Source organism: Leptonotus elevatus, chromosome 3 (genome assembly GCF_054856555.1).
Source record: "Leptonotus elevatus isolate MCC_2025b chromosome 3, RoL_Lele_1.0, whole genome shotgun sequence".
Taxonomy (NCBI): Eukaryota; Metazoa; Chordata; class Actinopteri; order Syngnathiformes; family Syngnathidae; genus Leptonotus; species Leptonotus elevatus.
The window spans coordinates 14,593,843-14,617,328 of NC_141241.1; the positions used below are offsets into that span (position 1 = coordinate 14,593,843).

General features: G+C 38.8%; 1 protein-coding gene and 1 long non-coding RNA gene across 3 annotated transcripts in view; one reads left to right on the forward strand and one right to left on the reverse strand.

The window, feature by feature from the left end:
* mafa (MAF bZIP transcription factor a) overlaps positions 1 to 15,720 on the forward strand; it is a 74,586-nt gene extending 58,866 nt beyond the window's left edge. The window contains exon 3 of the mRNA XM_086071611.1: positions 9,225 to 15,720. The gene's annotated coding sequence lies outside the window, so the exon portion shown is untranslated. The remainder of the gene's footprint in view (positions 1 to 9,224) is intronic.
* Positions 9,952 to 22,328, reverse strand: LOC147177054 (uncharacterized). 2 transcript variants are annotated; one of them, XR_015094388.1, is made up of 6 exons: positions 22,272 to 22,328; positions 21,909 to 22,032; positions 14,399 to 14,485; positions 10,808 to 11,015; positions 10,390 to 10,494; positions 9,952 to 10,183 (listed from the first exon to the last, which is right to left on the reverse strand). It is a non-coding gene; the product is annotated as an uncharacterized LOC147177054 (long non-coding RNA). The 2 variants fall into 2 exon arrangements; XR_015094389.1 differs by lacking the exon at positions 14,399 to 14,485.
* Between the last annotated feature and the right edge of the window lie 1,158 nt (positions 22,329 to 23,486).

Below are 23,486 nucleotides of genomic sequence, written 5' to 3' on the forward strand. Positions count from 1 at the left end.
GCAAGCAAGTTAAGCCTCGTAGCGTTTCAAAAGCAACGCTGCGCTCTCGTCATTCACCAGACACATTCATGAGTTTTGATCGTCCCTTTAGGAATGCTACGGAGGCTTACCTTGCTTTCTTTATGGGCGTTTCACATTGCTCGGCAGAGAGCCTGCCACCGTTCTACTGAATGCGTTGCGACGTAAATAACAATGGCGGTGTACGTCCAAATAAAGTTTCTACAAAATGTATTACACTGGAAATGATTTTTGAAAAATGAATCTACTAGTTATGTTGGTAACAACCAAATAAACAATATAGAGCAAACTTGTCATGACAGTCGGTGTTCCTTTTAAGGTATCGGTACTCGTGACGGCCTCTTGTGGCTATTTTATGATTAGGAACTAGAAATGAGAAATTAGAGGAATACAAAATTGCCATTAATTTCTTATATTTTTAAGAAAAAATACTATATTGGAATATATAGGTCTTTCTTTAAAATTATCTGTCATTTTGTGTGTGTGTTGGGGGGGGGGGGGGCATTTAGTGGTGGTATTGGTATTTGGTATCAATGATTACTTTTACTGTCTGAAAAAAAACTGCTATCGAACATCCCTAGAAAAGACACAAAGAAATTCACAACTAAATACTGACTAAAATAGTAACAAACCTTCTCTTCATTATGGTGAATAAAACTAAAATGTTTTCCTCCATTTTCTGCCCCTTGTCAATATATAATTAATGATCCTTAAAAAACTCAATTTACTACATATTTTTTTATGTACACAGACCTACACAAAATTTGCTTCTCACCTCTTAATAGAAAACTGTTGTAGATGTAATTTGTATTTATTTATTTATTTATTTATTCATAAACAATATGAAATTGCTTAGATGATTGTTTTTTTCCACTTCTAAGAAATTAAAAATAAAGAATTACAAAAGGGTCCTTACATCCTTCTATTTTTTCTATATGCAACCCTCTGAGGAAAATTTTGGACACCCTACTTACAGTAATTCTAATAAGAACACAGGGAACATGTGACGTTAGGATTGGTGCATGCTCAAACTTGCAGGTGGAAAAAAAAAAGTGTCCAGTCAATAATGACATATTCCTTCCATTGTGCGGTTTCCCTTGTAATAAATAACAGCAAAAGTGCAGAAAACAGCGCAATAAATTAGGCAAGCCACGACAAGATGTTTTGCTCCAATTGGTTGGATCTGATCTCATATTTCTGTTCCACCGTAATTGTCATCCGTGATTATGTTAAGTGCCACCACTGGAATGGAACAAATTATTCACCGGGCAGTGGAAAGACACAAGACTAGTGATTCTGCCTCCACATGCGGAACATTCAAAACATTCTGACAATGTTGAAAAACTGAAATGATACATTCACACGTAAAACCAAGATGCACTTCCTGACCTTTTCAGTCTCGCCTGTGTGGCTTTTGTTGACACAAACCATATTTTTCTCTTTCGTTTATTTGGTCCTTTACATCTGTTTCGCTCAGTCGTATCTAGATTTTAGTGCAGAGCTCAATCGTTACTGAGTGATGGTACCATCAGCATAGTGCATATGTTGTAAAACTGTCAGCTGCTGACAGATTGACAGACACGGTCAAGCCGTCGATCACTTCGAGCAAGAGAGAGAGAGGATAAGAAGGAGGAGGGAAGATAGACAGAACTACAGAATGCTTGCATTGCATTGCTATCACTAACAAACTTCTTTTTTAAGCAACATTACACAAAAACTGCTCAATTGGTTAATGAGCCAAGGAAAAGCCAATATATTTTTGGCCTATAGTTTTGTTAAGATTGAATTTTCCCATACTTTAATCGTGATCAAGGTTTACAGTGGAATCTGCAAAGTGGAACATAACCCAGTTAGTCGTGCTAGACTTTGTTGAAGTACTTCTTTCCAAACTAAAGTTTCCTATTGAAAGTCATATTTTGAAGGATTTGTTCCGTAGTCTAAACTGTCACCAATAAAACATTTAGTGATTGTCCATGCAATGATTGAAGGAATAATTTAACATTGTTGAAATAACTGGCATAAGTGTACGAGAAGACATTCCTTCCCAGAAAATGTAGATGGAGGATTTTAAAGTCTACACACCCCTGTTGAAATGCTAGGTATTTGTAATCTAAAAAATAATAAGACCAAGATCATTTCAAAACTTTTTCCACCATTAATGTGACCCAAAACTCGTTTAGCTTTTTAAATTAAAAAAACTATTTTCAAGAGGCTAAAGAGAAATAAACCACTGACGTAGTTTAGTTGCATATACTGTATGTGCACACCCTCATAACAAGGATATGGCTGTTTAAGAATTAACCAATCACATTCAAACTCATGAAATGGAAGCCATTATACACCAGACACTATTTTAAGTGTTGATAAACCCAAATAAATTCCAGATGTTCTAATAGGCTTTTCCTGACATTTGGTCTTCCCATACCACAGAAGCCTAAAGGTTTTGGGTTGACACACACTGCTATTTTGAACTGTTCATAATTTACACCACCTGATCGCTATATTTTTACGTGCCCTCTCTATTTATTTATTTATTTATTTATTTTCAGTTGAGTTGTACAGGTTATAGGTCACATTATGGTGGAAAAGGTTATGAAATTAATTAAAGTGCTGGAGAATTGGGTTCATATTCTTTTTCCTTGGCGGAGGTCTACGCGCTACGGTGTGTCCCTATTTTTTCCCTGTGATCAAATCTGGCATTAAAATTAAACTGCACGACAAACACAGTCGATTTTAGAGCAAGTGCAAAAATAAAAGGAGGAATATATAGAGATTAAGTGTTACTGTGTAATTTCCAACAGATGTTGATTCAAAGGGGGAAAACTTTATTTGGTCCAGATGGTCTCAGTCAGAGCAGAATGTGTGAGTTGACTTCATTGGCTCTGGCAATGTGTTTTCCCTCCTGATAGAAATTAAAATGGTCGTTCGTTTGTCACCGCTCACTACACAGTTTAAAACGCGGCAATGAAATGTTCCTTGGCGATAATGCACCATAATTACTCAAACGCCTGTTCTTTATCTGCAGCAGAGGGTGGACATAAGGAACATTTCCCTCTGATGAAATTTTAAATGCCACAGAGCTTACTTGATTGAGAACACAGAGAATAATCATCCTTTTTTTGCCAGCCAGAGTCATAATGCCTGTCATCAGCTTGCTCGAAAACAACGCTGCATGTTATGTGACCAGTTTAACAGAAAGACTCGAGCGCAGTCTGGCAGGAGCATCTCCAGCTGCTGGATGCGCCTCAGTATCTGGGCCTGCAATCAGATGTAACACGCTGTAGCAACGAGGTGTAGCACACACCTATCAGGCTTTGATAAATGTATTTGTTTTAGCAGCCTGATGGGTATTGATCTCCAGAGGCGAACATTATGGGACCCTGGAAGACGAGAGGACAGGCGGCCTTCTCCACCGGCGTATACCCCACACGCTGCACAAGAGAGGGAAGGTTTGCAGTGGTCTGTGACCGCCACTTGTTTTTTTGTTTTTTTTAAAGTGCCAATAGCTCAAAAGATGGATGCAACGTGCCGATGAGTGAATGAATAAACTAAATTAAATGTAGTTATTTGAGTCCAAAATTCCCCAGAAAGTCTACAGCATAAAAATTGCATGTACTATGGATGGATGGATGGATGTTCAGTGCATCAGATAAGGAGATATTCTCAATACTTGTGTCCAGCCGCAGGCTCACAGCAGTCACAATGCTTCCCGGCATGCAGTATATCACAGACACGCTCGTTTTAGCCCTAGTTTCATCTTTCTATTTTTTTTCCCTTTGAACGCCTCGTCTTTGTCCGCCTTGCTCAAACTGTTCTTGTTTTAAGCTGACAGATGATCCATTGAGCTTTTTAAATGCCTGCTCAAAATGTCACTTCTCCACCTTCAGTCACATTTGTCACTTTTCTCCCTGACAGAAATCAAAATGTTATAAATAAAAGCAGCACTAAGGGTTGGAAGAAGACTCTTCAGAGAGTGTTTTCTTGTCTTTAGTGGGTCGCATGCACTGGAAAACATATGAGACACAACATGGACATGCCATCTCCACTGAAGGTATTTTCAGACTAGTTTAAACAACGAGGGATGACTAAAAAGTACAAAAATAAATGCCCATGAAGCCCTTTTGTAAACAAGTATCGATTACCTGGAGGCGCTGAATGAGGAATATGCTGCTTTTATTTGTGAGATAATCTAGTAACACACAACCTAGTATACCAGTATGGGGATGGTGCCTCCATCCTGGGACTCTCCACTGTCTAACTCTCAAGCATAACTAGTAAAAGCCCTTGACTTGATCTGGAATTTTCTCAGCAGTCCATCATAACGTACACATTTTATTATCTATAAGTGATAAATAATGATGTGTGTGCAGTGTATATGATTAGAGTTTCCACCACAGTGCTTTTTCCTCATAGATGAAAGACGGCGTTAAATGATGACTACTTTCCGCAGTGCTGCACTGAGTCACAATCCACTTGACCCAGTGGCCTGTAAAACTGTGCTTATCTGATGTAATGATCACAATGATTTTTGAGGTCTCTCAAGAAGAAAAAGACTTAAGTTTGTACATTGAGCGGACTAAACAAATACAGTATACACCATCATGTTGTAATGCAGACTTTCAATTTCTTCTTGAATCTTAGCTTTTTGAACAAGGAACTTCAAACTGAGAAGTTTTACATTAAACATTAACATTCAACCACTCAAACTTTATGGTAGTACAATTTGACATCATTAAAATATTATAATGCAATTTACTTGGTTTTTTTCCCAGTTAGAAAATTACATTTGAACATTTATGGATTATTTTAGCATTATTACACACACAAATGGTAGACAATAAATTTGGTAATTACCAGTGTTAGGCAACTACTACATAAACGATTAGGTGGTAGTCTATAAAAAAAATAATTAAAAAAAATAAATAAAAAGGTTGATTCACTTTTACTATTTCACCATTTTATTTTTATTCTGTTCCTTTTATTTCCTGTTTTAATTCACTTGTGGAAAGAAATATGATTTTGTGCTAAAACAAAGATTGGTCTTACTGGAGTGACACTGGCCTGAAAAATCAGTAAATACTGTATGTTTTAAATCATGAGTTTTTGGAATGTAATACTATTTTTTGGGGAAAAGTTCTTAGTACTTTATGCCATCATCGCTATTCACTTTGTTTAAACACCAACGAGTGCATCAATCATCTTGCCAAACATGTTTCCTTTGTTTTCATCTTCCCATTATGGCTGTCAATATAACCATAGAGCTTCCACTTCCTGTAATATTACATTAGATTTCCAATATCCCTGACGTGTTTTTCCATCTTTCACAGATCAAGACTTTGCAGGCTTGTTAGATGAAAAATTATCAATACAAAATAAAGCATCAGCAAAAAAGTAAAAACCTTTTTGCCAACATGCTCATGTGCCCAGCATCAATAATTAAGCCACTGGCACAGAACTTTATTTTCAATGCATGATCGAGGTCAACCGATGTTCGATTCAGTTATTTACTGTATTTGTTGAGTAAAATGTAAACAATAACAAGGTCATTAAACTTTTTACATCCACTCATTTTCATTCTCTAAATGCTGGAAAATACAGAGAGTGAATTTTGTTTGTGTGAGGGGATGCTGGTGTCTATTTGCTTTTCGAAGCATTTTAAAATTGGATTAGACCTACCAAAAATTGTAAACGAAAGTGGTGGAGCTGTATTATTTATTTATTCATTCATTTATTTATTATTATGTTTAATGTTGCACACTTCCAGTGTGACTGATTTCTCTAGTTAATTAAATAAATCACCGACACCTACAACAAAGACCGAAACGCATTATGGCATACTTCAGTTCTTGTTTTATACTACTGTTTAATAAATATTGATTTACTATCTTAATTACACGTTAATCTCAAAACACCAAGGTTCCAGGGTTATGACTCTCTCAAGCCATCATCCAAATTTCCTGTTTTCCCCAACGGCATCCGGAGAGGGCTATAAAAGTGGAAAGCAAACATTAAAAAGACAAGTGTCAATATCAGCAATACAGCCTGACCTAGCTTCTTATCAATGATGTGCAGCAGGTTTTTTAAAGGCATTCATAAAATGCAAAGACAACAGAAAAGTTTTTTTTGTCTTTTTTTTGCAGTATAAGCATAATCTCTTTCTGAACTCCTGTTTCGCTGCCAGCATATCCCAGTGGATGTTTTTGTTGCTGAACTTCCCAGAGCTGATATAGTGTTAGTCTTAATGTTAATTGTCATAATGTTTGATGCATGATTCAAAATCAAGTTGACTCAACTATTAGAATTATTAATAAATAATCATTCAACAATATCCCATCCTCAAAAGACAGGCAGCTATCCATCTTCTTTTTTCTTTTTTTTTATAGGGCATTTATGTACTCATTAGGAATGTGAACTGGGACCTATTCCAGGTGACTTTGGTCAAGTGCTGGGGTATACCCTGGACTGATTATACCAGCCAATCACACTCTTCTATGCGCCGTATCAAAAAAAGAAGCCATATTTATTTTTTTAAGCACCTGTGATTTGCTAATATCCTTGCTGCAATTAGCATTTTTACGTTTTGTTCCTGAGATCAAGGTTGCTGGTTTAATTGAGCCTGTACTAGAACCATGGCTGAGAAAGCAGGCAAGAGCATTGATAAACCATAAAATGGTTCCAATATGGCCGATCGATGAGGCTTTGTGAGGAGGTCCCTTGAGGCTTTGATTTTCCTCTCAAACAACAATCCGGGATCTCTGCTCTTCAAAGGCAAACGCTATCTTTGCTGTTATTGTTGTTGTTTCTCCCCCCCATGTTTGAGTGATGTCACTGAGGTCGATTTTATCCATGTCCATAAAGGCTCTCCCACACTTGAATCACCCAGGAGACGGCATCTGTTGGTCTGTGCAATGGTAACAACCGCCAATAAAGGTCAATCTCCCATGGTAATAGCCAATTGGGTTTGTTCCCATTATTGGCGCTCTGAGCTGTGGTCAACAGATGGAGAACTGGCACCACCGCAAGTTACGCTGCAGTCTAAAGTGGCTTGCTTCAGCCTTGAAGCAATCTTTGCTTCAGCTTGTGTTGGCCTGCACGTCACTCCATCACCTGCAGCGCCAATACGAGGAGACTTGTCGCAGTTGCGTCACAAGAGCGTTGCCAGTGAAGGCGAACTGTCTAACCATTTCTGCTAATTGCCTCATTAATGATTCACCAGTGTTAGGCTGCTCTAGCACTTCGCTGTGGGGAGCAAATTGTTCTGATTGGTTTGCCTCTGTCAATTATTGATGAGGCGGTGAGCTGAAGTGCTAACACCTGGCTTTGCAGGTCCAAATGGCCCTGCATTCCCATCACATACTCTGTTATCACACACCCTGGGACCACATTGACTCTTGAAGAGCTGCCGAGTCCTGACTGCTGCTGTTTCTCTCAGAGTGGATGTAGCATGCCCGGGGCAATGGCTGTGATCTCTGTGGTGAGGTTATTGGTTCACTAGGCTCTCTGCGGAGCAAAAGGTGGACAATGCTGCGATGTAGTGCTTGTAGCAATTTGTGGCTCAAATGGTATTGTCATATGGAGAGAGACAATGGATATGACTGACTGTGTCTATGACAAAAAACTACTAGATATGATCAAACCTGCGTCAATGTGTAAAGACCGTCTGAATATGAACACAGAGGATTCATAGCAAGGAACAGTGCAAAGTGTTACATAAACTGAAACAAACATGGTTGGTGTGTTGCAAATAACCTGTGAATACAAAAAACACTTATTTGTGTTCAATCGTAATTAATCCCATGATACCAATAATTGTTATTAATCGCATATTCATTGCACATTTTACTTCTGTTCTAAATGTTTTGATAAAATATTTTATCAGTTTTTCAGTCTTGCTAATATTTACGGTACTAATTAATCCTAATAATTATAATTAATACTGTAAAGTTATTAGTATATACGTTAAAAAGAAGTGTGAAACATTGATTTGCATTGACATCATTAGCTGACATTAGCTTTTCATGTTGGAGATTGTTGACAGCAACATTCCATTTTTCTTTTCATAATAAGAGCTGTTGAAGCAACTTGTGGACTTGTGTGCATTTTTTAAACTGTAAATTACAACCCGACCGCAGTCTCCAGAAATATTTGCAATATTATTGTACGTACACATGGTATCCCTCTATTTTGTTGTATAGTTTATGGTTATAGTTTTATAGTAGCTGTATACGGATGTGAATTGCCAATGGTGGGGCATATTTCCTGCAAACGAGCAAGAAATAACATTAATGTGTTGTGGAAGTTATCTTCTGGAGTTGTGAATTAAAATACGCCACCAGTCTACTCCAAGAGACAAAATAGGCATACACTTAGCTTTTGGCTCTTAAAAGGGTCTGAGCAGACCCTTTTGAGAGCTGTAGCAACCTAGCTCGGCGCTACCTGCTAACTGGCAGTAGTACCTAGTGTATTCTCTTCTCAAAGTAGGGAAGCGGTGGTGGTGCTTCACAGTCCAAATGGCTCTTTCAATCCAACTTTCTGTTCCACATTGTCTACCTTGGCTGCAGTGCATTTCTAAAGGGTCATTCATACATGGACGCGTCTGCTTGTGTCAAGACCAGTATTTCCCAGGGCTTTCCAAATAAGGGGTGTGCATTAGGGCGTAAAAACATGTTCAAGGAACTTCAAGTTAACACACTATTAACATGTTAATTTTGACACCCCTAGTTTTTAACAAACAAGTACATATGTGCAGCAAGACCAAGTAAAAAAAAAAAACTTCACGTGATGCACGGACACCTTGGAGTTGTGCCAACATTCAAGTCGCTCGTCTACCTTTGGCCTTAATTGAAGCTGATTGAAGAGTCAGCCCCCACGCAGACGACACTGTCACTCTGAATCTCTGCCAAGTGGGCTCGCCGTGTACACTCACAGGGTGGTCACTCTGCCTTTGTTTTTACACTGGCATCGGTGACAGCAAAGCCCTCCCCACCCCTTATATAATGTGACCGTGACTCACTGCGTGTCACCATAAACCCTGCATGCTGAGACAAAAGTACCATACAGCTCGTAATGTGGTCTTCAGTTTCTCATGCTCAACATTATAGCCGTTGTATGGAAACACGACATGTGTGAGTGCGGTTGTCTGAATCACACTTAAATAACTACATCTTTTTCTCTGTTCCCACCCTCTCCCTTCTTTCTTTTCTCAGACAACTCCACAACTGACTGAGCAGTTAGGACAACAGAGCGGCTGGCCAATCGCATGAAGACTCCTACAAAGCACAACATTGAAAAATGTCTTCACCGAAGGGACGAAAGACAGACCTGCTGAATTTCCTCCAAAATTGCTACTTCTGACTCCTTCCCTGATATTTTACCTCCAGCTTCTTTTTCTACAAAAAAAAAAAGGACGAAAAAAGAAAAAGACTTAATTCAAGAGACAGTGACGACGGAAGGACTATTTTCCCTACAGCAGGAACTTCACTAATGCATGCTTCTGTAAATAGATCATAATAAAACCCACACTCCTAATGCGGGCCACATACCAAGTCATTCTCACCATCCCATAAACCTTCACGATGTGTATAGTCCTCATGGCCCACCATTTTCCACATGAAGCCACTATCCTTCTTGTTCCAGACACCATGTAATTATCATTTCCAGTATCATTTCTCGTCAGCTTATTGGGACAGGAAAAAAGGAAAAGTTGCTTCCAATTATTACTGGCCTGGTCTTCCCCTTCCAGTATCCACTTTAGTACATGTAAATAGAGACGGACGAAGACAGAAGTATGAAACACTATACATTACATAGTGTATCACTGCAACTCTTCAGTGCTATATTGCAGATCTCAACATCCATATGTGGATATTTTAGAAAAGGTTTCCACAAAACTTTATTTTATAAAATGAACATTCTAAAACACAATTATGTGTTTTAGCTAGACTGCATTAACATCTTAGATAGGTGAAACTATTTGTAGACAAGCTTGTGACATTACAAGGTAAAATCACAAACGTTCTCCCTTTCATGTCTTGGAAAAAGTTTCTTTATATTGATATTATTCCTCCATTCATGACGTATGTAATTGTTCCTGTAGACGCTGCCCACCTCCTCATTTGGGTGGCACCTTATTTCTTTGCATGGTTGCTGGTGCTCTCATCCTGACCTAATAAAAAGGGGCAGAGAACACCTCATCGACTGCAATGTAAACAATGACTCCTCTGTCTTCTGTGGACAATTATGATAACCAAATGGACTGAAAGATAAAATGCCAAACTGGTGGACAGTCACCCTCAGTGGGAATGAAAGACAACTTCTTATATGGTCAACAGGGAACTGAACACGGCACGTCCACCATTTTACACCCCCTACCTCTCAGCGAGTGATCTGCACAGAGGCTTCTGTCACTTATTTCCGACTCCGTCAATCTGCTTCCCTGCTGCATGGCACGAGGAGGACCATGGTCAATGTTGGATGCTACAGGCGAATAAAACAATTGTTCACTTTGACGCTCAGTGATATAAGCTAGCACATGCTAAGAGGTTGACAACCAAAACACAGCACTGCTCAAATATATCACTGTATATATGTACAGTATTTCCACAGTGTATAGCCAGAGATGCTGCATGATGAGTTGGAACTTGATCACTACATAAACCTCATTACTTCTCCTCACAACCCATGTAGTTTTAGCTCACCTATACCAATAGTGAACATTGCTATTCTGCCAAATAGGCAGCAGCAGAGTAGATAGGTCTTAAACTTTTTTTTAAAGGACACGTAACCTCACCTTTGATGTCCCAAAGAACCTGGCCACAGTGAGCGCGGGTGGGGGATGAAGTGAAAGCAGGCAAACTGGGGCGCGCCAATTAAATGGCAGCTTACAAAGTGGCACAGGGCATCCTGCCAGCAGCTGTCCATTCATCCCACGTCAAAGGGATTTGTACATCTCAGCAAGTCGACACGCTGCCAGAGAAGTCCAAAACCAAAGTAGAGCTCTGAAAGTAAACAGCATCCAACTTTTGGTCAAGTGCACTCTTGGTCCGTTTACCCTTAAAAGTAATTGTTTGTGATCAACAGCAACATTGAAGAGATCAACCCCCCCACTGACCTTAAATGCTAGCATGTTATGGTACTAACTCTTGAGGCTGTCCTTGACGTTTACTTTGTGCGAATGAGCACTGCCGTCAGCTCAACCAGAGGTTTGGAATTGAGGTTATTTATATAATTCCTATCTACAATGTTCTATTTTTACTACTACTGTTTAATTTAAGACAATGTATTTTAAAATATCAGTAGAGGGTTTCTGACATGACTATTGGGCAGGATTTCCTAACCAAGCCCCTTACTAGGATCGAGATGTATGTAAGCAAGCACATAAACACAGCAAAATCTATCATTGTTGCTGTTGAACACACACAGACACACACATGCTCACATTCTAATGTAAAGAGCAAGGCAGTATGTAAACAGATCGTCAACATAATGGGAATGTTCAGTGTGCAAACAATAAGCTGTTAGCGTAATCACAGGTCAAAGATATATTACCCAGTTGGCCATGTTGTGGGTATATTAACATGATGGATATGTGGGTGGGAAGGTGGGCTGTTGGGATGCAAATGATAGGGAATTCTATGGAGGTAGAGTCACCCACTAGACTACGTTTCTCTCCTCTGTGCTCCATTGAATGAGCTTCTTCATCTCTTTGAGCGGTTTCTCCTATTGTGGACCATTATCATTCAAATATATTTTTTTAACCTATCAGTAAATCAACCCATCGATTATCTTCCCAACAGCCCAACCCAACTGTTATCATATTTAGAACTGATAAATGTTGTATCTGCACTTTTCTGTGCTTGGAGTACATAAGTGTCAGTCAGGATGGAAGATATTGTCTACTCCAGTGCACTTTCAGCTAATTAACTTATGTGGCCTTTATTGGATTGATCACCATCTTACCCATTCTTTCAACTAGTTGAAAAATCTGTGTTTATCTGACTAAACATCCCATCAATGTCAACACTGGCTCTGTGGACCACTGAAGCTGATTCCCAGCGGGGCAATCATTAAAATGTATTTTTCATGGTAGAGGATAAGTAAAAGAATAAAATTCATAATACCTGCTTAGTGCTAAAATCACAAGAAAGCCTTCGGTGGAGTTATGACAACATTATTTCTTTTTCACTATCAATTAAGAATAATGATAAAATCAACCTTGCATCTTAACGAAAATGTGTTTGCTGCCACGTTGACACCAAGTGTCTGATGGCTGGTGAGGCGTCACAATTAACAGTGCCCTCAAACCAGACATATTTTGGGCAGCGGGGTCAAAGGTGAAAGGATTACAGTGGGACAACTCGTGGCAATTGCTCTGCTCTTAATCCCAACCTTGTGCATAAAAACTATACTCTGCGGAGGCCATACAGTACACGTGTTGAAACACACTTCACTGTATGTTGTTGGTAGAGATACTCACTTTGTTATGATGTCATGATATAAACAGACAAGAGATAGCGAGACCCTAGATGATCTTTATTCTTGCGACCAGGAAGCAGCTAAAACTGAGCAGCCCTCCTTATGTCATAATGTACGGATAACGCAGGGATGAATATTAGAGCCTTTAAATTCCACCCTCCCTCATTATTCTGTACGAACAGTGTGCCATCAAGCCACTCACTGAGATGTGAGGGCCCAAGAAGATTTAAGGAGGAATATAGAGAATCGGATTAACCAAAACAAAAACAAACAAAAAAAAGGCACTGGACAGACATGCCTGAGAGTAATGTCATTGATAAATGCTCTAAACCAAATATTTAGTCTCTGATAAGGTAATGGGGTGGAAACAGATGCTTCAAACGAAAAAAAATTGTGAACCCCTATAAAAGATCATCAAGGAAAAACATACTGACTTTGTTCAAAACAAGAAAGCGAGGGATTTATGATAATGTACAATTCTGCTGTTGAAATAAATACATGACCAGAAGGTGTAGACAGGTGGTGTTCCACTCTGCAATGTTTAGCTGTACAGTCTGCTTTCTGACAGATTTGATTTACTATGCTATTTGCATGCTTTAAAGCACAATTGATGAAGCTAATGTATTTAAAAAAAAAAAACATCAAATGGACTTCCTGGTAGCTGAGACTGAGGCTTATTTAAGACCACGCAAAGACGATTTGCTCCTATTCAGGCTGAGGTATGAGAGGCTGTTAGAACTGCTGGCTGGACTTCAGGGTTCACAGTGTAGTCAAGTGGCTTAAGAGGATAGGCTGGGACCGCATGCTATTCTCCCTGCTGTGAACAAGGCGTAATCCTTCAGTTTAAGAGTAGTGAGACATTTGTAGCATTCAAGACAGTTATAATATCACTTCATCCTTTCCCATACAGCAGAAAGTGTAGTTCAGCAGGGGGTAACCAACCATATGCTATCAAAGTTGTCCACTTAATTACCACATCATCAATGGACCTGACAAAAAGGTGTTTCGGAATGCCTGAAGAAATTCTCAAACGTGTGATAGAAAATTTTTGTGTACATGTCTTTTTTTGTTTGTTTTGTGCAACACCTTTGTGTGTTCCCTCTAGTTTAAATTTCATTAAATCACATGAAGGGGCTCTTAGAGATTGCGGACTGTACTTAATGCAAAAACTGCTGCTGGTCGACAATTACGTCTCCTCATATCACATCACAATGGGCCCCCATCTCAGTTAGCAGAGGTTAATTTGAGTACGCCCTATACTGTTGTAAAGGTGGATATTATTTCCCACACGGGCTTGAATGAAGACTTTGATTATTCAAAAAAGTAGGCCCTGGGCTGGCTGCGTTATCGTCAGAGGGGTCGTAAGCTGCGCTAACAGCTTCTAGGGTCTTATTGCAATGGCGATCAGCCCCTTGCCACTTGGCCTCTGTGACCCCAGTCTGAGATAAGCTTCATGGGAAAGCACATTAACATGCTCCTGGAGTCACTTGCCTCCTTTATCAAAGGCGGTTATGTGAAATCGAGTGTTTATGGACCCCCAGTGAGGACACAGTGCTACCTATACGAGAGGCAGAGTGTGGACAATGAACCTGTACTTGTGGGGAGAACTGAGAATATGATGCTGATGTGTTTCTTACTTACTGAGCAATATCTTTTTTGACTGCAATAACCCGTGAGGAGGTTGCCTAGCCATGAATCATAAACACTGTCTGCAGACTAACTATATCCATGTCTTCCTTTTCTTACCAAGAAAATGGTTAAATGTACATATGAATATAACACACTGTATTATAGTTTCCTGTTATCGTTGATTAAATTCCCAACCTTTTTCTTTCATATCTTTTGTAAAGAAAACTTTCCAAATGATGCCTTTTTTTTCTTGCATTGCATTATCCTCGGTGCATACCTGCCAACGATGGGATCACCGCTTAAAGACCCTCTCAGTTTGTCCGCAATGATGGATGGTGATGCATCTTCTTACATGATATTTTCACTGGACAGACAGAGGGAGAAAGATACGGCCTCAGCTTAATGTCCTTCCCTGGTGCTGTGCATGCTCTTTCCTATTTGCTTTTCCCTTCACGGCACAGTTAACATAATAAATTAACTTTTCCAAGTACCCTGCGCACAGAGACTGGCGTGTAATAGAGACAAATAAAAAAAAAGAAAAGAAAAGAAAATAGTATGTTATGCAATGTTGGTCAAACCCATAGCCTGTAACAGAATTAAGATATTCCTTTGTATCAATAGAGGATTAAAACAAGTTCTTAGGTCATCAAAGCATTCTATTTTACTGAATGTGCATGTACGGTGTACGAGACAAATCACATTTGTTCTCCATCTAAAAACCATAACTAAAACATAGGAAGGTAAACTAACAACAAATCCCTCTCTTCATAGTTCTCATATGTAAATAAGATGTAAATATCAAATACCTATGCATGCTAATAAACAAGCAATTTGTTCAGGTACTTTTGTAATCCAGAATTCTCATATGGCATGGAAGGAGGGGGGGAAAAAAATGAAAAAGCATATGGTTTGTAAATCATTCAAACAAGAAGATATGTATTTACTGTTAATGTTTTCTTACTGATGCATCGGTCTGACATTTACAGTCCTCTGCTTGTATTATTAATCCATGTTTGTATATTTCGTAAAAGTAGGACTGAGGCAAGAAAGGACCATTAATCATATTTTGGTTGAAAATGTGTGTGTGTGTGTGTGTGTGTGTGTGTAGGGGGGACCCACATTTATCTTCACATGCTTACAATTGATGTTTAATTGTGGGTCCTTAGAGTCGTACAAATGATCAAATGCCATGGAATACAGTTTAGCTCTTACTTTGATCAGGCAAAAATTATCACCAGCTGTTAAGTATGCTGCTATTTTGAAAAGGCATATTCTGAAACAAATGCAATACTTACCCCCCAAAAAATTGAAGCCGCAAGTAATGATTTAACAAAATTTCATGATTTCAATTTATATTCTGAAAAAAAAATTTTTTTAATTCTGTCTGTCAAAATTGCCTCCGCCCTAGTAACTTGAATGTGAAATTGTATGATGATTGCAATGACGGATGTTGGGTGAAAATGTCTGATTTTAAAGAGTGTTTATTTTCAACCATGTTAAAACATTACATCTCAAGGCGCTCATGGTAGAAGGAAGTGTCTAATTTTTAACCAGTGCTAAAGATATTTTAACTTTAATAAATAATTATTGTAACAATAAGCCTTGATGGTCTGCTTTATCCTTTCGGGTTGCACAAATGTCACTTGAGTGTGGAATAAGCGAATTGCGCATCTCGGCAACGCGGTGCATTATGGGTAGGCCGGCAAGTAGCCTAACAACTTTGCATTGAAAACTAATGGAGTCTAACGGGGGAAGCGCTGATTTAGACAATTTCAACCGCTGGAAAGTTTAGGTTTTTTGTTTACTCTATTTTAAACATGCATAGAATGTTGTTACTGAATGTCCTCTGTCGGGAGACTGCAGTTAAGCTTATTTAAGTGCTTAATATTTGGCTGAATATCTGCAACTGTGCACTTTACTTTGGACCGAAGACACAACACTGGGACGCGATCAGGAGCCGGGTAGAATCTTTCTTCACTGAGGGGGTCAATTGGGGCTAGAAGCAGGTTCTTAAATGACCGTCACTCCATTAGTTTGGTTACTCGTACGTCCGCTAGCAAGCATTGTGATGCTTCCATCTGTTCCCTCGATTTTAGGATATTGAAAAAATACATGTGTTAAAGAAATGTTCCATTTTAGCCTCTTTTACGTCTATTTGGATCTTTATTTTCTGTCTGGAAATTGGGAAGAGTGAACGGAGGTTTCGAAGCATACACTTCTGTCTTCTCGAGCTTTGCTATGGTGTATTTTTTTGCCGATAAACTCCTTTGGGACAGTTAAAAATGGCACCAAGTGCATCTTTTGTTTTGTCACTTAAGGCTGAAAGCCGTTCAAACAATGCTTGCAAGCTTTAAGGTGTGCAGTTACGCAAACACTATCAGCATTCCATTCGCCTCCATTCAAATGACGGCTATGTTTGGTAGCAAGTTTGTTTGTTTTTTACTTGATTTTCACGCATGCGCAAACATAATGCGCACTTCGCTTATACAGATGTGAGGGAACAGGGCCTTGTCGGAAAATTTAATCTCCTCACCTTTCCTTCACCTTTGTGTAAAACGCCATCGTGTCTAAATGAGATGAAATGGTGCATCTTTTCAAACATAGGGAAAGACAGCACTGTTTCAAATTAGACTCCACTTTTCTTCACCGACGTCATCTGTCGCCAACAGTGGGAATCACTTAAAAGGATAAATCTATATTGATGTGGAAGTAGTCTTTCTTAAATATGAAGCTGGCATTTTTGTTTCTCGTGGAAATTATGGGCTCTGAAAATAACTAGTATGATCATCGTAAGTTATTGTTTTGCAGCATAAATTAATCATGATTGAGATTTTTTTCTTCTTTTGTTTATATACTCTTAGGTGTCTTTGTGTAGACTTAATACATTTCGTCGGTCGCCTTTTGCTTTAAAATTTGCCGTAAATGATTATGAGTAACATCCTCATAAAATAGACTAACCTAATGCTGAAGGTGGAATAAAGAGGAACTAAACACCCAAAAATTATTTGCAGTAATTATTTGCTCCCACTAGTCTGAACACTGTATTCTGATTAATATTGTGTTTGTGAAATATGAATTAAGCAGATGAATCTATTGATTTTTCATCCATTTCAGGTGGCTGCCATTTTGGCATCATACCACCACCCTCTGCTGTCAACTGAAATTAACGTTAACCCACCCTCTGGCTCACATTGCAGAAGTCACGGCTTGCCCGTTTTCTAGGTTTGATCACATGACGTTGGCAATACGAGCCCGAAGGCATTGTGATGTCAATTTCTGTAAAGTGTAAACGATAGAGAATGATCAAAATGGCAGCCACCTGAGATGGATGAAAATAGATATAAAATCTGATGCCTTATTATTATTATTATTCCACAAAGGCAACATTATGTATTTATAATACTGTACCGTGTTTTTGGGGGAAAATTTTAAAAATATTATTGCAAAGATTCTTTTTGTGTTTAGTTCCTTTATTTACTTTCCTATGCATAATTAGAATTCAAACAATGTTTCCTCCAAGTGCTTCCTGGTCATCTAACTTGGATAAGATAGTTAAGTCTCTAAGTACAAAACAGAATACACAACACTACGTTACCTTTGCGAAAGACGTCAAATGTTTTTACTGTGCGAGTGTTCCTAAAGAAAAAAAACATACGACAAATCTTTTGCATTGTTTTAAAAGGAGATATTTTTATTTATTTTTATTTTGGATCAGATGTTAAATGGTGGCCAAATATCCCACCAGTTAATTTCATCCAATTTGGGCTTTTGATCTCTATCGTGCCTAAAAAAGCAACAAAGGAACCATCCCTCTCACTATGTCGTTTTCCTCACTTTCATCCGGCAGCATAGATAAACAATGCAGTGACAGTCTCTCATCACTCAAGAGGATAAATCTCTGGGCTGGACCCGATAACATCAAGTGTACTGTGTCACCTGTCAAGTGGTGTGTGTCACAGTTCAATGGGAACTCAAAAACAAGACTGTGTGTGTGGATGATGGGGGTGGGGGATGCTGTGGGTTTGAGGGTGCCTCTTGGCATGCAAGTGCAGGCCTCTCCAGGCAAGAGTGGAGTGGAGAGTGGTGAACGGGGGATGGTGCTTATGAAGGTGTATCATGAAACAGAGAAAGAAAGAAAGCGGGAGGCGTAACGAAGCAAATGAGAAGTACTTGTGCAGACACTGTGAAACTATGCCATTTTGTAAGCTCTGCTAGTCTCATTCGCATGCTAAGAATACTGTGGGTAGGGGATCCAAGAACACAATTATTTTCACCTATTAAAGGCAACATATGCTGGGATCATAAAAGTTCTTATCAGACAGTAATTTATTAAGCAAGTAATATAAAAAGAGAGAGGTAGGGAAGATGTCGTTTTTCCTCTCATTATGGGCCAAAGAACTTCCAATGCTCTGGTAGAAGAGTGACAGATTAGAGTGAATAGGATGTTTATTAGATGATGCTTTTCTTTTTTTTCATTCATACCGAGTACATAATTATTCCCTTTCAGAGAGAGTGTGAAGTTTCATAAGTGCTAGCAAGATTTGAAGAACTAACCCCACACTGGAGTCTCTGACCAAAGACCCGCACTGAACAATCAACGTTAGCCACGGCTGCTACGCTGGTAGCATGACTTTTTTGTAATATTGTGTTACTATAACCCCAATGTTATTGGTTTGAAGTTTGGAAGGTGCAATCAAAAAAAAAAATCTGACCTCAGCCGATACCAGTTATCTGAAAATCAGGCCCTCGTGTCGATTGGATCAGTACAACCCGAGTTTTGAATCCTCTCCAGCTCTGTGGGGCAACTTTTATGTTCATTCTTGTTATCTATCTAGTTCCTTCTTTTTAACGTTTGTTGGTAACTGGAGGTGGACATTCCACAGCAGTTGCAGCAAAGCTCCAAAAGCCCAAGTCAGCGCGTGAAAGTGGGGTGCGTTTGCGGGTCTACGGCAAATGATTGACACCTTGTGTCGGTTATTTCTGCCTCTGATCGGTTCCTTTTCCTAAAGTGTGTGGTTTCTTAAAAATTAACGATGAGTCTTTTTTTTCAGAGATAGATAATTTTTACTAAGATAGGCAACCTATTTTAATAAACATGTGCATGAACACAGTGCAGATCCAATCGATTCAACTATCCAAAGTTCCAGTCGTATACTCTACCCGCTGCAGGCAAGGAGTGGCGAAATCTCGCCTTCGCATGTAACGTTCAATTCTAATGTACTGCTGTCAGGTTTATATCTTGAGAGCTTTAACCAATATGCTAAAAATAATTTGAGGGAAAATTGCAAACTCTCCCTTTAAGCACTGTATCTGTATACCCTGTTTAGTGAAACCCTTGCATGTGCACTTTGACAACTTTGATTACTTATCATAATTAGATTCCCTTTATACTAAAAAGTGTGTAATGTTTACATACAATTTGTCATCTCCATTGGCTTGTGGAACTGTCTTTTAGGTGCAATTTCTGAAGAAGAAGAAGAAAAATGGATAAGTTCCAGTAGTGTCTGAGCCATTTTTAGTCACATAAAACGGCAGCCACTGAACAGAGCTATCCTCCTCCTCACTGTCTAACCTCTGTAATCTGAGGGGCTTTCTCTTCTGAATTGTCAATGGTTAAAGTACTGTTGTACACTGAATGAGAAATAATATCCCACAATTGTGATCATTATAATACTGAAGAAAAAGGATTAGCAATGAAGAGAATAGTTTATTGTGAAATTTATCAGCATCTTCTCATTATCTCTTACATAAAGAGCAAGGGGAGATTGTGATGCATGTGGCGCATTTTCTCAGAACATCGGAGGCATGTGCATTCCATTCATTTGCTGCACAAAATTGAACAAGGAAAATATATGCTATTGTGTGCGCTTATTGTAATGGTAAAATACTGTTTTGTTAATGTAGATGATTGTAAATGACTCTGCTTTCAGACAAGAGCAAGGTATTTGCATCCTTTAGCGAGATGAATACCATCGCAAATGAGCCCTCACAAAACAAAGGCACAACAGGGAAAACATGCAATTGTAATAGGCAGAGGTTTTATGGGTGCCTATTGTGTTCAATCTGGCAATATGCTTGCATGTTTGTTGTTGCTGCTTTTGACTCATTCAAGAGTGAGGAAAAAAATGGAACAAAATGTATGTATAGTACTTGTATATAAACACGTATACAGTATGTATAGCTTTGGTGGGAACTTTCAAACAATTAAATATCAATTGCATAATATCAGTGATTAATAAACCCAAATTATAAACACGTTGGGGAGATACCAATGGAGACCATTTAAACTGAACCACTAATAACACTATAATTCTAAAACTATTTCTATTTTAAGTCATTCTTGTATTTAAAATGAACCGTTTTCACTCCATAGCATGAAGCATGCAGATGTTGATATTAGCTCTCGTTGTTTCACAAGACACGACACCGAGTCATGTTGTGTTGTGCAAACATTGACTCTGATCGTTGATGTCTCTCCAGAGTTCTTTACTTGGCAATCGAGAGTCAGCGGAGCATGAAGGAGTCACTGTTCATGGATATAACAATCACTCTCTGGGGCTCTACACTCGGTAACATCAGGAAAATAAGAGGATACAAGAGTAGCTACCGGTGTTGTTCATATTGTACGAGTAACAACCGGCGGGTTATGCTTGAAAGGTTACATACCCTTGGGTTATGTCAACTTAGGAGCACAACTGTAAATGTATAAAAGCTAAATGTCGCTTAATGTCACAAAAATGCTATGAATCGTCACTAAAATTGACATGCACATTTCTACTCATGTCAACTTCAACCTCTGAAAATATCAAAAGAATCGCCACAGTATTTGGGATTTTATGGGCATTAAGCCTTCTAATCACGATACAGTGTGCTCATGAGTTCACATACCCTGGTATGCATGACTGGCTCAAAAATGGACCAGCCAATCGGGAAACTCCCGAAATCTGAGTTTTCACATGTCATCATCAGGCACCGTTGTAAGTTTGTAACTAAAATCACATTTGGATTTTGGTTGATTTTAACATTGTATGACATCATCTTAATTTTAATGGTTCACTATGTGCCATATTAACATTATTAGCTTTTAGAGCAAGTGTCTCAAACGTGTAGCCTGGTAGCCATTTGCAGTCCACAGGATGATATTATGCGGTCCCCTACATCAGTGGTCCTCAACCCTGGTCCTCGGGGACCGGTATCCAGCCTGTTTTCCATGTCTCCTACAGCCAACACAGGTGGGAATCGTTATCAGGCTTCTTCAGAGCTTGCTAATTAGCTGATGATATGAATCACCTGTGTTGGCTGCGGGAGACATGGAAAACAGGTTGGATACCGGTCCCCGAGGACCAGGTTTGAGGACCACTGCCCTACATGACAACAAAGTTCAATGTTAGCGCAGCACCCACCTTTTTTGCTATTTTGTTTTGTTTTTTGATCACTTTTGGGCTACCAAAGCTCATGATCATGACAATTTTGGGTGAAACATATGTAGCCCATCTGATCCCCATGTTAATAAAGAGAAGGGCCCCAGATTAGTTTAATTATTTTAGGTTGAGTTTTAAAGTGAATGTGTCCCAATTACCAGATTGAGAAAAACACAACTCTTCAAGTTGACTTAAGACTTGAAGACTTGAATAAGTAAATAAATTGACTCACTTGTATGCAAAAAATTAGACCAACACAAACCTATTTTACAATCTAAGCCGGCATAAAAAACAAACAAACACCCCAAAAAGAATGATGCAGGCCTGAGGTTCTTCGTGCACAAATTGTTAAGATGGAGTACTCACAGTTCTGGTGAGAGATGGAGATGGTGTGCTCCACGGAGGGGGAAGAAAATGAGAAGAATAGCAAAGAAAAGCAGACGTCCAGCAGAGTGTTTTCCAGACTGCTCACAACTGACCACGACTGCTCCTGAATTAACAGGACAGTACTGACTGAGCTACAAGTCCATATACTATTTCGTGTAGAACTCGCAGGAAATTGTCTCTCAACTCACATTATCATTAGCAGCGACAGCTAACTAACATCATTGTACTGGTAATGCTAATAGCTAATCGCGATTAGCGACAAATGCTAATTCAAACCAAACGGACAGTAGTAGTTTAAAAAAAACACACACACAAAAAACATAACCAGACAGATGTAATTACCTCTTAGTCATCCAGTATGTACAAATCTCACGTCTAATGCCACAACGTAGCGTCAAGACCCGCCCCTTCGATCTCAACGTAAATGACATTGGCTGAACTTGACATTTACCCAATGACAATACAGAATAAAGATGAATGACAGTTTGCATATGTTAACGGCTGTACTCGTTGCCAAAGAGTGAATATTACAGTAGAAAATGTACATAAACTTAACAAATAAGGAACTCACATACTTATTTGGAACAACTATTTATTTATTTTTACTACGTATTTATCAACTATTTCTGAACAATTTGGCTCAGTATACACTGGGCTATACATAATTCTGAAGTGACACCAAATTGAAGGATAGGGCCTACTCTATAAGCCAGTGCCAATCATGTATTTTTTTTAAATCTGCCATGAAGAGAAAGTTTGGCCAATTTCAAGAAAAACAAAAGATGTAATGTTTTTGTTTTTTTTTGTTCTTAGCACAGGTGCTCCCTGAAATGTCTTGAATGCATGTCATTACTCAAGCAGACAGACCAAGGAGATGAGAGGGAGGACCGGTTTACCAATCTTATGCACGTTTAGAACTGCTTATGTTCTGAACTGTTATTAATAAAGATTGAGAAGAACTGATTCGTTGTACTTTTTTAAATACTTGAGCCGTTTTGTTGTGGAATACTTCATGTGGACCAAACACACCAAGATTATCTCCAGTGGCCGCCACATAAGTTGAACTTGAGACCCCTGTCTTAGAGGATCTATGTTTAGATCATTGTGAATTAATTATTGACAAATGTGAATTGGATATGTAATGAGAAAAAGGCAGAATTTTTCAGTATTTTACGCCTCTATAGCTCTTTATTTTCCCACAGGCATTTCGTTCTTGACAATCACATATTGATGTAAACTTGGTCAAGGTTGCACAGGTCAGTTGTTCAGCTTGTCGAACATGTCCAGATCATGAATGCCGAACTGTCCAGAGGGCAGACAAAGCTCTAATCCCTTGTTTGTAGAGTAATCAATGCCATATTGATCACAGACTAATTATATAATCATATTTGTATTAATACCATATACAATTGATTGCAGAGTCCAGATAATTCCGATTCTGATTCAATTTGGGTATATAAAAGTGAATTTGTTTTCAAGTTCTTCCTTTCTGTTCAAAATAGTAAAACACTAGAACTTAGTGGAATTGAAAGAATCTTTAACACAAGGCACTTTTGA